Source organism: Schistocerca cancellata, unplaced genomic scaffold, assembly GCF_023864275.1.
Source record: "Schistocerca cancellata isolate TAMUIC-IGC-003103 unplaced genomic scaffold, iqSchCanc2.1 HiC_scaffold_1080, whole genome shotgun sequence".
Classification (NCBI taxonomy): Eukaryota; Metazoa; Arthropoda; class Insecta; order Orthoptera; family Acrididae; genus Schistocerca; species Schistocerca cancellata.
Genome location: NW_026047079.1, coordinates 123,693 through 138,398, shown reverse-complemented (window position 1 = coordinate 138,398; position 14,706 = coordinate 123,693). Strand labels below are relative to the sequence as shown.

Sequence of the window (14,706 nt, the reverse complement as noted above, 5' to 3'; positions counted from 1 at the left end):
GGGTGTCGCTCGACCACACAATAAATTTTTGCTTAAACCAAATTTGCAATACCGGTTCGACACTAGAATACTGCGCCTTGGTTCTTCGAAAAGCGATAGTAATAAGCACGTCGACTGCAGTGTCATTTAGGGTAGTGAGTCAGACATGGGGAGGATATAAGGCGGGTGGAATATGCAACGACAGGGGGCATTGCAGGGCGGGCGCCGACTTCTTGCGCTGCGGCGCGCCGGTGCCGGCGGCGGCCTGGCTGGGCTGCTGGTGCCTCCATGTAGAGCTGCCGCCGAGCCCAGGCACCGTGCCGCTAACGAAGCGATTGCCTTTGGTGACATCTTTTGCAATAACGACTGCGCGAATCGACGGTATCTCGTAAGGAAAGAAAGAGCAGCAGCTGCCGCCGAGCCCAGGCGCCGTGCCTAACACGCAGAAGGTCCCCGGTTCGATTGCGGGCGGAAACCCGTTTTCGTCGCACTCAGCAAGACACTTGCTACGATCTCTGCTGTGACCATTTAAATCAACTTCAAACGTTCCACCAGCAGGGTGCACATGGCTCAAATGAAACATGAAACTGTTTCAGAACTGGTTGTCGGATTTTAGCGCTGACTTGGAGGCCTGGAAATGCGCGAAACAGCCGCCGCCATGCGATTTGTTACCACACCGTTGTACAAAACGCAAGAGCTCGTCCGGGATTTGAACCCTGTACCTCCTGCACCCGAAGCGGGAATCATACCCCTAGACCAACGAGCCTGTCCGTTCCGAAAACGCACTGCATGTGAATGACGCCATCTTTGATGGTCTCACCATGTAGGGCTGCAGCTCACCCAGTGTTCTCCCTGTCTGTCGCGGTTGGATTGTTTTCATCGACGTCTTTTACTATAGGAACTTCACGAATCGGAGGGAGCTCGTAGCCGATGCCCTTGCTAACACAGAAGAAAAACTGTTGCTATTACGAGTCTCCGGGTGGTACACGAAACGAACCGTCGTTTCCGTGGTGTAGCGGTTATCACGTCTGCTTTACACGCAGAAGGTCCCCGGTTCGATCCCGGGCGGGAACGCAACAATTTTAATCTATATTTCGGATTTCATTTCCGAGATGACCTCACGTCCGCGTATGCAGAGACAAGCAATGCCGTATGCTAGACGGATAGGGCGTCATTTTACTGTCAAATACTGTTGCTCTCTTATTGCACCGGTATTTGGTAACTGAGAACGCCCCTAGCTCCATTATGGCTGGCAAAATTTATAATCCGGTTCTTCAGGGCTACTTCAAGTGCGCTTGCTACTGGCTTTCCTGAGCTCACCCTACTCGCCTTGTCACAGCTCTGTCAAAGTGTGATGCTAACTAATAATGAGAAACTCTTGGCCACTCTCAATCTTACATGCCACCACCCCTTTGTTGTTGCCGTCGTTAGTAAGATGAGGGTAGACTGTCGCACAATTAAGCTTAATCTCCACTCACGGTGCACATATTCCGCAAAGACAACCTTGTTTTCCGTTGCATGCAAAATTACCGTCTGCGTTTCTACCGAATTCCACCTACGTACTTTACTGGTGCCGCATTCTTGTTATATCCACGTGCTATAACAGGCGTCTACTCTTCATTGAGGAGCTGCAACCGGGGCTGAGTTCCACCTACTCTTCAGCACGGTCAAAATGGCAGGGCTCGTCCGGGATTTGAACCCGGGACCTCCTGCACCCAAAACAGGAATCATACCCCTAGACCAACGAGCCACCTGCCTGGAGCAGTCAAGTTAATCCCAGGTAGTGGACCTCACAGGGAACACAAACTTTTACGTGAATTCGCAAGATAAACGCTTTCTGCAGGCAGCACTCACCACTGATGAGAAGAATATTAAAGGCAACGAATAAAAAGCGAAATAACTTCATCGAACACTGCTTATGAACAGCCGGCAGTGCCTCAGTTTCGGTATGTGGTTTCTCAGGGTTAAGAGAAGGCGAATGCACTAAACAAAAGAACATCGGGAAACCAAGCACCAACTCATAACGAAAAGATTGCACAATATACTGCGAGTAAAATTTACAGAAGACGGATACTGAAGACGCCGCAGACAAAAGAATTATTCTATCCAGTAACGATTATCTAGGAAGCGTAAATTGCATGTGCTGCTCCACCACACAACTTCTTTTGATACTGTTTTACTTATTCTAAATTTTCATTGCCTGATCGTCTCTAGAATACTGTGTGGTATCACCTGGTTTCCAACAGCGATAGTAGTAAGTAAATCGACTACAAAGTCTTTCAAAGTAGGTCAGACACCAAAAAAAAAAAAAAAAAAAAACGGAGCTGCGCGTAGCTCATGTCATTCTGCTTTCAAACGTGAATCAGCGGCTGGGAGTAGTGGCGTACTCCTGTAATCCAAGCTACTGGGAGGCTGTTGTGTGGGAGAGATCTGGAAACAACTACAGATTCGGCCGTTCCATGAGCTCAGGAATGGCCGCGATGCCTTCATCGAGCTCTGCAGATCGACATATGACAGCGTGGAAATTTCGGCGAGCGGTGGCTAAGGGTTAAGAGAAGCCAAACGCACTAAACACAAGAAAGTCGGGAAACCGAAGCTCATAACGAAAAGATTGCGGAATGCAGTGCGGAAGCAAAACTTCGAGAAGACCAACTCTGAAGCCATCGGCGCGCTAGGAATTATTCCTCGCAAGAAGCGATCATGTAGGAAGCGCGAGTCGAGGGTGTCGCTCGACCACACAATAAATTTTTGCTTAAACCAAATTTGCAATACCGGTTCGACACTAGAATACTGCGCCTTGGTTCTTCGAAAAGCGATAGTAATAAGCACGTCGACTGCAGTGTCATTTAGGGTAGTGAGTCAGACATGGGGAGGATATAAGGCGGGTGGAATATGCAACGACAGGGGGCATTGCAGGGCGGGCGCCGACTTCTTGCGCTGCGGCGCGCCGGTGCCGGCGGCGGCCTGGCTGGGCTGCTGGTGCCTCCATGTAGAGCTGCCGCCGAGCCCAGGCACCGTGCCGCTAACGAAGCGATTGCCTTTGGTGACATCTTTTGCAATAACGACTGCGCGAATCGACGGTATCTCGTAAGGAAAGAAAGAGCAGCAGCTGCCGCCGAGCCCAGGCGCCGTGCCTAACACGCAGAAGGTCCCCGGTTCGATTGCGGGCGGAAACCCGTTTTCGTCGCACTCAGCAAGACACTTGCTACGATCTCTGCTGTGACCATTTAAATCAACTTCAAACGTTCCACCAGCAGGGTGCACATGGCTCAAATGAAACATGAAACTGTTTCAGAACTGGTTGTCGGATTTTAGCGCTGACTTGGAGGCCTGGAAATGCGCGAAACAGCCGCCGCCATGCGATTTGTTACCACACCGTTGTACAAAACGCAAGAGCTCGTCCGGGATTTGAACCCTGTACCTCCTGCACCCGAAGCGGGAATCATACCCCTAGACCAACGAGCCTGTCCGTTCCGAAAACGCACTGCATGTGAATGACGCCATCTTTGATGGTCTCACCATGTAGGGCTGCAGCTCACCCAGTGTTCTCCCTGTCTGTCGCGGTTGGATTGTTTTCATCGACGTCTTTTACTATAGGAACTTCACGAATCGGAGGGAGCTCGTAGCCGATGCCCTTGCTAACACAGAAGAAAAACTGTTGCTATTACGAGTCTCCGGGTGGTACACGAAACGAACCGTCGTTTCCGTGGTGTAGCGGTTATCACGTCTGCTTTACACGCAGAAGGTCCCCGGTTCGATCCCGGGCGGGAACGCAACAATTTTAATCTATATTTCGGATTTCATTTCCGAGATGACCTCACGTCCGCGTATGCAGAGACAAGCAATGCCGTATGCTAGACGGATAGGGCGTCATTTTACTGTCAAATACTGTTGCTCTCTTATTGCACCGGTATTTGGTAACTGAGAACGCCCCTAGCTCCATTATGGCTGGCAAAATTTATAATCCGGTTCTTCAGGGCTACTTCAAGTGCGCTTGCTACTGGCTTTCCTGAGCTCACCCTACTCGCCTTGTCACAGCTCTGTCAAAGTGTGATGCTAACTAATAATGAGAAACTCTTGGCCACTCTCAATCTTACATGCCACCACCCCTTTGTTGTTGCCGTCGTTAGTAAGATGAGGGTAGACTGTCGCACAATTAAGCTTAATCTCCACTCACGGTGCACATATTCCGCAAAGACAACCTTGTTTTCCGTTGCATGCAAAATTACCGTCTGCGTTTCTACCGAATTCCACCTACGTACTTTACTGGTGCCGCATTCTTGTTATATCCACGTGCTATAACAGGCGTCTACTCTTCATTGAGGAGCTGCAACCGGGGCTGAGTTCCACCTACTCTTCAGCACGGTCAAAATGGCAGGGCTCGTCCGGGATTTGAACCCGGGACCTCCTGCACCCAAAACAGGAATCATACCCCTAGACCAACGAGCCACCTGCCTGGAGCAGTCAAGTTAATCCCAGGTAGTGGACCTCACAGGGAACACAAACTTTTACGTGAATTCGCAAGATAAACGCTTTCTGCAGGCAGCACTCACCACTGATGAGAAGAATATTAAAGGCAACGAATAAAAAGCGAAATAACTTCATCGAACACTGCTTATGAACAGCCGGCAGTGCCTCAGTTTCGGTATGTGGTTTCTCAGGGTTAAGAGAAGGCGAATGCACTAAACAAAAGAACATCGGGAAACCAAGCACCAACTCATAACGAAAAGATTGCACAATATACTGCGAGTAAAATTTACAGAAGACGGATACTGAAGACGCCGCAGACAAAAGAATTATTCTATCCAGTAACGATTATCTAGGAAGCGTAAATTGCATGTGCTGCTCCACCACACAACTTCTTTTGATACTGTTTTACTTATTCTAAATTTTCATTGCCTGATCGTCTCTAGAATACTGTGTGGTATCACCTGGTTTCCAACAGCGATAGTAGTAAGTAAATCGACTACAAAGTCTTTCAAAGTAGGTCAGACACCAAAAAAAAAAAAAAAAAAAAACGGAGCTGCGCGTAGCTCATGTCATTCTGCTTTCAAACGTGAATCAGCGGCTGGGAGTAGTGGCGTACTCCTGTAATCCAAGCTACTGGGAGGCTGTTGTGTGGGAGAGATCTGGAAACAACTACAGATTCGGCCGTTCCATGAGCTCAGGAATGGCCGCGATGCCTTCATCGAGCTCTGCAGATCGACATATGACAGCGTGGAAATTTCGGCGAGCGGTGGCTAAGGGTTAAGAGAAGCCAAACGCACTAAACACAAGAAAGTCGGGAAACCGAAGCTCATAACGAAAAGATTGCGGAATGCAGTGCGGAAGCAAAACTTCGAGAAGACCAACTCTGAAGCCATCGGCGCGCTAGGAATTATTCCTCGCAAGAAGCGATCATGTAGGAAGCGCGAGTCGAGGGTGTCGCTCGACCACACAATAAATTTTTGCTTAAACCAAATTTGCAATACCGGTTCGACACTAGAATACTGCGCCTTGGTTCTTCGAAAAGCGATAGTAATAAGCACGTCGACTGCAGTGTCATTTAGGGTAGTGAGTCAGACATGGGGAGGATATAAGGCGGGTGGAATATGCAACGACAGGGGGCATTGCAGGGCGGGCGCCGACTTCTTGCGCTGCGGCGCGCCGGTGCCGGCGGCGGCCTGGCTGGGCTGCTGGTGCCTCCATGTAGAGCTGCCGCCGAGCCCAGGCACCGTGCCGCTAACGAAGCGATTGCCTTTGGTGACATCTTTTGCAATAACGACTGCGCGAATCGACGGTATCTCGTAAGGAAAGAAAGAGCAGCAGCTGCCGCCGAGCCCAGGCGCCGTGCCTAACACGCAGAAGGTCCCCGGTTCGATTGCGGGCGGAAACCCGTTTTCGTCGCACTCAGCAAGACACTTGCTACGATCTCTGCTGTGACCATTTAAATCAACTTCAAACGTTCCACCAGCAGGGTGCACATGGCTCAAATGAAACATGAAACTGTTTCAGAACTGGTTGTCGGATTTTAGCGCTGACTTGGAGGCCTGGAAATGCGCGAAACAGCCGCCGCCATGCGATTTGTTACCACACCGTTGTACAAAACGCAAGAGCTCGTCCGGGATTTGAACCCTGTACCTCCTGCACCCGAAGCGGGAATCATACCGCTAGACCAACGAGCCTGTCCGTTCCGAAAACGCACTGCATGTGAATGACGCCACCTTTGATGGTCTCACCCTGTAGGGCTGCAGCTCACCCAGCGTTCTCCCTGTCTGTCGCGGTTGGATTGTTTTCATCGACGTCTTTTACTATAGGAACTTCACGAATCGGAGGGAGCTCGTAGCCGATGCCCTTGCTAACACAGAAGAAAAACTGTTGCTATTACGAGTCTCCGGGTGGTACACGAAACGAACCGTCGTTTCCGTGGTGTAGCGGTTATCACGTCTGCTTTACACGCAGAAGGTCCCCGGTTCGATCCCGGGCGGGAACACAACAATTTTAATCTATATTTCGGATTTCATTTCCGAGATGACCTCACGTCCGCGTATGCAGAGACAAGCAATGCCGTATGCTAGACGGATAGGGCGTCATTTTACTGTCAAATACTGTTGCTCTCTTATTGCACCGGTATTTGGTAACTGAGAACGCCCCTAGCTCCATTATGGCTGGCAAAATTTATAATCCGGTTCTTCAGGGCTACTTCAAGTGCGCTTGCTACTGGCTTTCCTGAGCTCACCCTACTCGCCTTGTCACAGCTCTGTCAAAGTGTGATGCTAACTAATAATGAGAAACTCTTGGCCACTCTCAATCTTACATGCCACCACCCCTTTGTTGTTGCCGTCGTTAGTAAGATGAGGGTAGACTGTCGCACAATTAAGCTTAATCTCCACTCACGGTGCACATATTCCGCAAAGACAACCTTGTTTTCCGTTGCATGCAAAATTACCGTCTGCGTTTCTACCGAATTCCACCTACGTACTTTACTGGTGCCGCATTCTTGTTATATCCACGTGCTATAACAGGCGTCTACTCTTCATTGAGGAGCTGCAACCGGGGCTGAGTTCCACCTACTCTTCAGCACGGTCAAAATGGCAGGGCTCGTCCGGGATTTGAACCCGGGACCTCCTGCACCCAAAACAGGAATCATACCCCTAGACCAACGAGCCACCTGCCTGGAGCAGTCATGTTAATCCCAGGTAGTGGACCTCACAGGGAACACAAACTTTTACGTGAATTCGCAAGATAAACGCTTTCTGCAGGCAGCACTCACCACTGATGAGAAGAATATTAAAGGCAACGAATAAAAAGCGAAATAACTTCATCGAACACTGCTTATGAACAGCCGGCAGTGCCTCAGTTTCGGTATGTGGTTTCTCAGGGTTAAGAGAAGGCGAATGCACTAAACAAAAGAACATCGGGAAACCAAGCACCAACTCATAACGAAAAGATTGCACAATATACTGCAAGTAAAATTTACAGAAGACGGATACTGAAGACGCCGCAGACAAAAGAATTATTCTATCCAGTAACGATTATCTAGGAAGCGTAAATTGCCTGTGCTGCTCCACCACACAACTTCTTTTGATACTGTTTTACTTATTCTAAATTTTCATTGCCTGATCGTCTCTAGAATACTGTGTGGTATCACCTGGTTTCCAACAGCGATAGTAGTAAGTAAATCGACTACAAAGTCTTTCAAAGTAGGTCAGACACCAAAAAAAAAAAAAAAAAAAAAAACGGAGCTGCGCGTAGCTCATGTCATTCTGCTTTCAAACGTGAATCAGCGGCTGGGAGTAGTGGCGTACTCCTGTAATCCAAGCTACTGGGAGGCTGTTGTGTGGGAGAGATCTGGAAACAACTACAGATTCGGCCGTTCCATGAGCTCAGGAATGGCCGCGATGCCTTCATCGAGCTCTGCAGATCGACATATGACAGCGTGGAAATTTCGGCGAGCGGTGGCTAAGGGTTAAGAGAAGCCAAACGCACTAAACACAAGAAAGTCGGGAAACCGAAGCTCATAACGAAAAGATTGCGGAATGCAGTGCGGAAGCAAAACTTCGAGAAGACCAACTCTGAAGCCATCGGCGCGCTAGGAATTATTCCTCGCAAGAAGCGATCATGTAGGAAGCGCGAGTCGAGGGTGTCGCTCGACCACACAATAAATTTTTGCTTAAACCAAATTTGCAATACCGGTTCGACACTAGAATACTGCGCCTTGGTTCTTCGAAAAGCGATAGTAATAAGCACGTCGACTGCAGTGTCATTTAGGGTAGTGAGTCAGACATGGGGAGGATATAAGGCGGGTGGAATATGCAACGACAGGGGGCATTGCAGGGCGGGCGCCGACTTCTTGCGCTGCGGCGCGCCGGTGCCGGCGGCGGCCTGGCTGGGCTGCTGGTGCCTCCATGTAGAGCTGCCGCCGAGCCCAGGCACCGTGCCGCTAACGAAGCGATTGCCTTTGGTGACATCTTTTGCAATAACGACTGCGCGAATCGACGGTATCTCGTAAGGAAAGAAAGAGCAGCAGCTGCCGCCGAGCCCAGGCGCCGTGCCTAACACGCAGAAGGTCCCCGGTTCGATTGCGGGCGGAAACCCGTTTTCGTCGCACTCAGCAAGACACTTGCTACGATCTCTGCTGTGACCATTTAAATCAACTTCAAACGTTCCACCAGCAGGGTGCACATGGCTCAAATGAAACATGAAACTGTTTCAGAACTGGTTGTCGGATTTTAGCGCTGACTTGGAGGCCTGGAAATGCGCGAAACAGCCGCCGCCATGCGATTTGTTACCATACCGTTGTACAAAACGCAAGAGCTCGTCCGGGATTTGAACCCTGTACCTCCTGCACCCGAAGCGGGAATCATACCCCTAGACCAACGAGCCTGTCCGTTCCGAAAACGCACTGCATGTGAATGACGCCACCTTTGATGGTCTCACCCTGTAGGGCTGCAGCTCACCCAGCGTTCTCCCTGTCTGTCGCGGTTGGATTGTTTTCATCGACGTCTTTTACTATAGGAACTTCACGAATCGGAGGGAGCTCGTAGCCGATGCCCTTGCTAACACAGAAGAAAAACTGTTGCTATTACGAGTCTCCGGGTGGTACACGAAACGAACCGTCGTTTCCGTGGTGTAGCGGTTATCACGTCTGCTTTACACGCAGAAGGTCCCCGGTTCGATCCCGGGCGGGAACACAACAATTTTAATCTATATTTCGGATTTCATTTCCGAGATGACCTCACGTCCGCGTATGCAGAGACAAGCAATGCCGTATGCTAGACGGATAGGGCGTCATTTTACTGTCAAATACTGTTGCTCTCTTATTGCACCGGTATTTGGTAACTGAGAACGCCCCTAGCTCCATTATGGCTGGCAAAATTTATAATCCGGTTCTTCAGGGCTACTTCAAGTGCGCTTGCTACTGGCTTTCCTGAGCTCACCCTACTCGCCTTGTCACAGCTCTGTCAAAGTGTGATGCTAACTAATAATGAGAAACTCTTGGCCACTCTCAATCTTACATGCCACCACCCCTTTGTTGTTGCCGTCGTTAGTAAGATGAGGGTAGACTGTCGCACAATTAAGCTTAATCTCCACTCACGGTGCACATATTCCGCAAAGACAACCTTGTTTTCCGTTGCATGCAAAATTACCGTCTGCGTTTCTACCGAATTCCACCTACGTACTTTACTGGTGCCGCATTCTTGTTATATCCACGTGCTATAACAGGCGTCTACTCTTCATTGAGGAGCTGCAACCGGGGCTGAGTTCCACCTACTCTTCAGCACGGTCAAAATGGCAGGGCTCGTCCGGGATTTGAACCCGGGACCTCCTGCACCCAAAACAGGAATCATACCCCTAGACCAACGAGCCACCTGCCTGGAGCAGTCAAGTTAATCCCAGGTAGTGGACCTCACAGGGAACACAAACTTTTACGTGAATTCGCAAGATAAACGCTTTCTGCAGGCAGCACTCACCACTGATGAGAAGAATATTAAAGGCAACGAATAAAAAGCGAAATAACTTCATCGAACACTGCTTATGAACAGCCGGCAGTGCCTCAGTTTCGGTATGTGGTTTCTCAGGGTTAAGAGAAGGCGAATGCACTAAACAAAAGAACATCGGGAAACCAAGCACCAACTCATAACGAAAAGATTGCACAATATACTGCAAGTAAAATTTACAGAAGACGGATACTGAAGACGCCGCAGACAAAAGAATTATTCTATCCAGTAACGATTATCTAGGAAGCGTAAATTGCATGTGCTGCTCCACCACACAACTTCTTTTGATACTGTTTTACTTATTCTAAATTTTCATTGCCTGATCGTCTCTAGAATACTGTGTGGTATCACCTGGTTTCCAACAGCGATAGTAGTAAGTAAATCGACTACAAAGTCTTTCAAAGTAGGTCAGACACCAAAAAAAAAAAAAAAAAAAAAAAAAACGGAGCTGCGCGTAGCTCATGTCATTCTGCTTTCAAACGTGAATCAGCGGCTGGGAGTAGTGGCGTACTCCTGTAATCCAAGCTACTGGGAGGCTGTTGTGTGGGAGAGATCTGGAAACAACTACAGATTCGGCCGTTCCATGAGCTCAGGAATGGCCGCGATGCCTTCATCGAGCTCTGCAGATCGACATATGACAGCGTGGAAATTTCGGCGAGCGGTGGCTAAGGGTTAAGAGAAGCCAAACGCACTAAACACAAGAAAGTCGGGAAACCGAAGCTCATAACGAAAAGATTGCGGAATGCAGTGCGGAAGCAAAACTTCGAGAAGACCAACTCTGAAGCCATCGGCGCGCTAGGAATTATTCCTCGCAAGAAGCGATCATGTAGGAAGCGCGAGTCGAGGGTGTCGCTCGACCACACAATAAATTTTTGCTTAAACCAAATTTGCAATACCGGTTCGACACTAGAATACTGCGCCTTGGTTCTTCGAAAAGCGATAGTAATAAGCACGTCGACTGCAGTGTCATTTAGGGTAGTGAGTCAGACATGGGGAGGATATAAGGCGGGTGGAATATGCAACGACAGGGGGCATTGCAGGGCGGGCGCCGACTTCTTGCGCTGCGGCGCGCCGGTGCCGGCGGCGGCCTGGCTGGGCTGCTGGTGCCTCCATGTAGAGCTGCCGCCGAGCCCAGGCACCGTGCCGCTAACGAAGCGATTGCCTTTGGTGACATCTTTTGCAATAACGACTGCGCGAATCGACGGTATCTCGTAAGGAAAGAAAGAGCAGCAGCTGCCGCCGAGCCCAGGCGCCGTGCCTAACACGCAGAAGGTCCCCGGTTCGATTGCGGGCGGAAACCCGTTTTCGTCGCACTCAGCAAGACACTTGCTACGATCTCTGCTGTGACCATTTAAATCAACTTCAAACGTTCCACCAGCAGGGTGCACATGGCTCAAATGAAACATGAAACTGTTTCAGAACTGGTTGTCGGATTTTAGCGCTGACTTGGAGGCCTGGAAATGCGCGAAACAGCCGCCGCCATGCGATTTGTTACCATACCGTTGTACAAAACGCAAGAGCTCGTCCGGGATTTGAACCCTGTACCTCCTGCACCCGAAGCGGGAATCATACCCCTAGACCAACGAGCCTGTCCGTTCCGAAAACGCACTGCATGTGAATGACGCCACCTTTGATGGTCTCACCCTGTAGGGCTGCAGCTCACCCAGCGTTCTCCCTGTCTGTCGCGGTTGGATTGTTTTCATCGACGTCTTTTACTATAGGAACTTCACGAATCGGAGGGAGCTCGTAGCCGATGCCCTTGCTAACACAGAAGAAAAACTGTTGCTATTACGAGTCTCCGGGTGGTACACGAAACGAACCGTCGTTTCCGTGGTGTAGCGGTTATCACGTCTGCTTTACACGCAGAAGGTCCCCGGTTCGATCCCGGGCGGGAACACAACAATTTTAATCTATATTTCGGATTTCATTTCCGAGATGACCTCACGTCCGCGTATGCAGAGACAAGCAATGCCGTATGCTAGACGGATAGGGCGTCATTTTACTGTCAAATACTGTTGCTCTCTTATTGCACCGGTATTTGGTAACTGAGAACGCCCCTAGCTCCATTATGGCTGGCAAAATTTATAATCCGGTTCTTCAGGGCTACTTCAAGTGCGCTTGCTACTGGCTTTCCTGAGCTCACCCTACTCGCCTTGTCACAGCTCTGTCAAAGTGTGATGCTAACTAATAATGAGAAACTCTTGGCCACTCTCAATCTTACATGCCACCACCCCTTTGTTGTTGCCGTCGTTAGTAAGATGAGGGTAGACTGTCGCACAATTAAGCTTAATCTCCACTCACGGTGCACATATTCCGCAAAGACAACCTTGTTTTCCGTTGCATGCAAAATTACCGTCTGCGTTTCTACCGAATTCCACCTACGTACTTTACTGGTGCCGCATTCTTGTTATATCCACGTGCTATAACAGGCGTCTACTCTTCATTGAGGAGCTGCAACCGGGGCTGAGTTCCACCTACTCTTCAGCACGGTCAAAATGGCAGGGCTCGTCCGGGATTTGAACCCGGGACCTCCTGCACCCAAAACAGGAATCATACCCCTAGACCAACGAGCCACCTGCCTGGAGCAGTCAAGTTAATCCCAGGTAGTGGACCTCACAGGGAACACAAACTTTTACGTGAATTCGCAAGATAAACGCTTTCTGCAGGCAGCACTCACCACTGATGAGAAGAATATTAAAGGCAACGAATAAAAAGCGAAATAACTTCATCGAACACTGCTTATGAACAGCCGGCAGTGCCTCAGTTTCGGTATGTGGTTTCTCAGGGTTAAGAGAAGGCGAATGCACTAAACAAAAGAACATCGGGAAACCAAGCACCAACTCATAACGAAAAGATTGCACAATATACTGCAAGTAAAATTTACAGAAGACGGATACTGAAGACGCCGCAGACAAAAGAATTATTCTATCCAGTAACGATTATCTAGGAAGCGTAAATTGCATGTGCTGCTCCACCACACAACTTCTTTTGATACTGTTTTACTTATTCTAAATTTTCATTGCCTGATCGTCTCTAGAATACTGTGTGGTATCACCTGGTTTCCAACAGCGATAGTAGTAAGTAAATCGACTACAAAGTCTTTCAAAGTAGGTCAGACACCAAAAAAAAAAAAAAAAAAAAAAACGGAGCTGCGCGTAGCTCATGTCATTCTGCTTTCAAACGTGAATCAGCGGCTGGGAGTAGTGGCGTACTCCTGTAATCCAAGCTACTGGGAGGCTGTTGTGTGGGAGAGATCTGGAAACAACTACAGATTCGGCCGTTCCATGAGCTCAGGAATGGCCGCGATGCCTTCATCGAGCTCTGCAGATCGACATATGACAGCGTGGAAATTTCGGCGAGCGGTGGCTAAGGGTTAAGAGAAGCCAAACGCACTAAACACAAGAAAGTCGGGAAACCGAAGCTCATAACGAAAAGATTGCGGAATGCAGTGCGGAAGCAAAACTTCGAGAAGACCAACTCTGAAGCCATCGGCGCGCTAGGAATTATTCCTCGCAAGAAGCGATCATGTAGGAAGCGCGAGTCGAGGGTGTCGCTCGACCACACAATAAATTTTTGCTTAAACCAAATTTGCAATACCGGTTCGACACTAGAATACTGCGCCTTGGTTCTTCGAAAAGCGATAGTAATAAGCACGTCGACTGCAGTGTCATTTAGGGTAGTGAGTCAGACATGGGGAGGATATAAGGCGGGTGGAATATGCAACGACAGGGGGCATTGCAGGGCGGGCGCCGACTTCTTGCGCTGCGGCGCGCCGGTGCCGGCGGCGGCCTGGCTGGGCTGCTGGTGCCTCCATGTAGAGCTGCCGCCGAGCCCAGGCACCGTGCCGCTAACGAAGCGATTGCCTTTGGTGACATCTTTTGCAATAACGACTGCGCGAATCGACGGTATCTCGTAAGGAAAGAAAGAGCAGCAGCTGCCGCCGAGCCCAGGCGCCGTGCCTAACACGCAGAAGGTCCCCGGTTCGATTGCGGGCGGAAACCCGTTTTCGTCGCACTCAGCAAGACACTTGCTACGATCTCTGCTGTGACCATTTAAATCAACTTCAAACGTTCCACCAGCAGGGTGCACATGGCTCAAATGAAACATGAAACTGTTTCAGAACTGGTTGTCGGATTTTAGCGCTGACTTGGAGGCCTGGAAATGCGCGAAACAGCCGCCGCCATGCGATTTGTTACCATACCGTTGTACAAAACGCAAGAGCTCGTCCGGGATTTGAACCCTGTACCTCCTGCACCCGAAGCGGGAATCATACCCCTAGACCAACGAGCCTGTCCGTTCCGAAAACGCACTGCATGTGAATGACGCCACCTTTGATGGTCTCACCCTGTAGGGCTGCAGCTCACCCAGCGTTCTCCCTGTCTGTCGCGGTTGGATTGTTTTCATCGACGTCTTTTACTATAGGAACTTCACGAATCGGAGGGAGCTCGTAGCCGATGCCCTTGCTAACACAGAAGAAAAACTGTTGCTATTACGAGTCTCCGGGTGGTACACGAAACGAACCGTCGTTTCCGTGGTGTAGCGGTTATCACGTCTGCTTTACACGCAGAAGGTCCCCGGTTCGATCCCGGGCGGGAACACAACAATTTTAATCTATATTTCGGATTTCATTTCCGAGATGACCTCACGTCCGCGTATGCAGAGACAAGCAATGCCGTATGCTAGACGGATAGGGCGTCATTTTACTGTCAAATACTGTTGCTCTCTTATTGCACCGGTATTTGGTAAC

At 49.6% G+C, this 14,706-nt stretch overlaps 11 non-coding genes across 11 annotated transcripts; 6 read left to right on the top strand and 5 right to left on the bottom strand.

Moving 5' to 3' along the window:
- The first annotated feature begins 980 nt into the window (after positions 1 to 980).
- Trnav-uac (transfer RNA valine (anticodon UAC)) lies at positions 981 to 1,053 on the top strand. Its single transcript has one exon. It is a non-coding gene; the product is annotated as a tRNA-Val (tRNA).
- A 604-nt stretch (positions 1,054 to 1,657) lies between these two features.
- On the bottom strand, positions 1,658 to 1,729 carry Trnap-ugg (transfer RNA proline (anticodon UGG)). Its single transcript has one exon. It is a non-coding gene; the product is annotated as a tRNA-Pro (tRNA).
- Positions 1,730 to 3,679: 1,950 nt separating this feature from the next.
- Trnav-uac (transfer RNA valine (anticodon UAC)) lies at positions 3,680 to 3,752 on the top strand. Its single transcript has one exon. It is a non-coding gene; the product is annotated as a tRNA-Val (tRNA).
- A 604-nt stretch (positions 3,753 to 4,356) lies between these two features.
- Positions 4,357 to 4,428, bottom strand: Trnap-ugg (transfer RNA proline (anticodon UGG)). Its single transcript has one exon. It is a non-coding gene; the product is annotated as a tRNA-Pro (tRNA).
- Positions 4,429 to 6,378: 1,950 nt separating this feature from the next.
- Positions 6,379 to 6,451, top strand: Trnav-uac (transfer RNA valine (anticodon UAC)). Its single transcript has one exon. It is a non-coding gene; the product is annotated as a tRNA-Val (tRNA).
- Positions 6,452 to 7,055: 604 nt separating this feature from the next.
- On the bottom strand, positions 7,056 to 7,127 carry Trnap-ugg (transfer RNA proline (anticodon UGG)). The gene has a single exon. It is a non-coding gene; the product is annotated as a tRNA-Pro (tRNA).
- A 1,952-nt stretch (positions 7,128 to 9,079) lies between these two features.
- Trnav-uac (transfer RNA valine (anticodon UAC)) lies at positions 9,080 to 9,152 on the top strand. Its single transcript has one exon. It is a non-coding gene; the product is annotated as a tRNA-Val (tRNA).
- A 604-nt stretch (positions 9,153 to 9,756) lies between these two features.
- On the bottom strand, positions 9,757 to 9,828 carry Trnap-ugg (transfer RNA proline (anticodon UGG)). Its single transcript has one exon. It is a non-coding gene; the product is annotated as a tRNA-Pro (tRNA).
- A 1,955-nt stretch (positions 9,829 to 11,783) lies between these two features.
- Trnav-uac (transfer RNA valine (anticodon UAC)) lies at positions 11,784 to 11,856 on the top strand. The gene has a single exon. It is a non-coding gene; the product is annotated as a tRNA-Val (tRNA).
- A 604-nt stretch (positions 11,857 to 12,460) lies between these two features.
- Trnap-ugg (transfer RNA proline (anticodon UGG)) lies at positions 12,461 to 12,532 on the bottom strand. Its single transcript has one exon. It is a non-coding gene; the product is annotated as a tRNA-Pro (tRNA).
- A 1,952-nt stretch (positions 12,533 to 14,484) lies between these two features.
- Positions 14,485 to 14,557, top strand: Trnav-uac (transfer RNA valine (anticodon UAC)). The gene has a single exon. It is a non-coding gene; the product is annotated as a tRNA-Val (tRNA).
- The last annotated feature ends 149 nt before the right edge of the window (positions 14,558 to 14,706 follow it).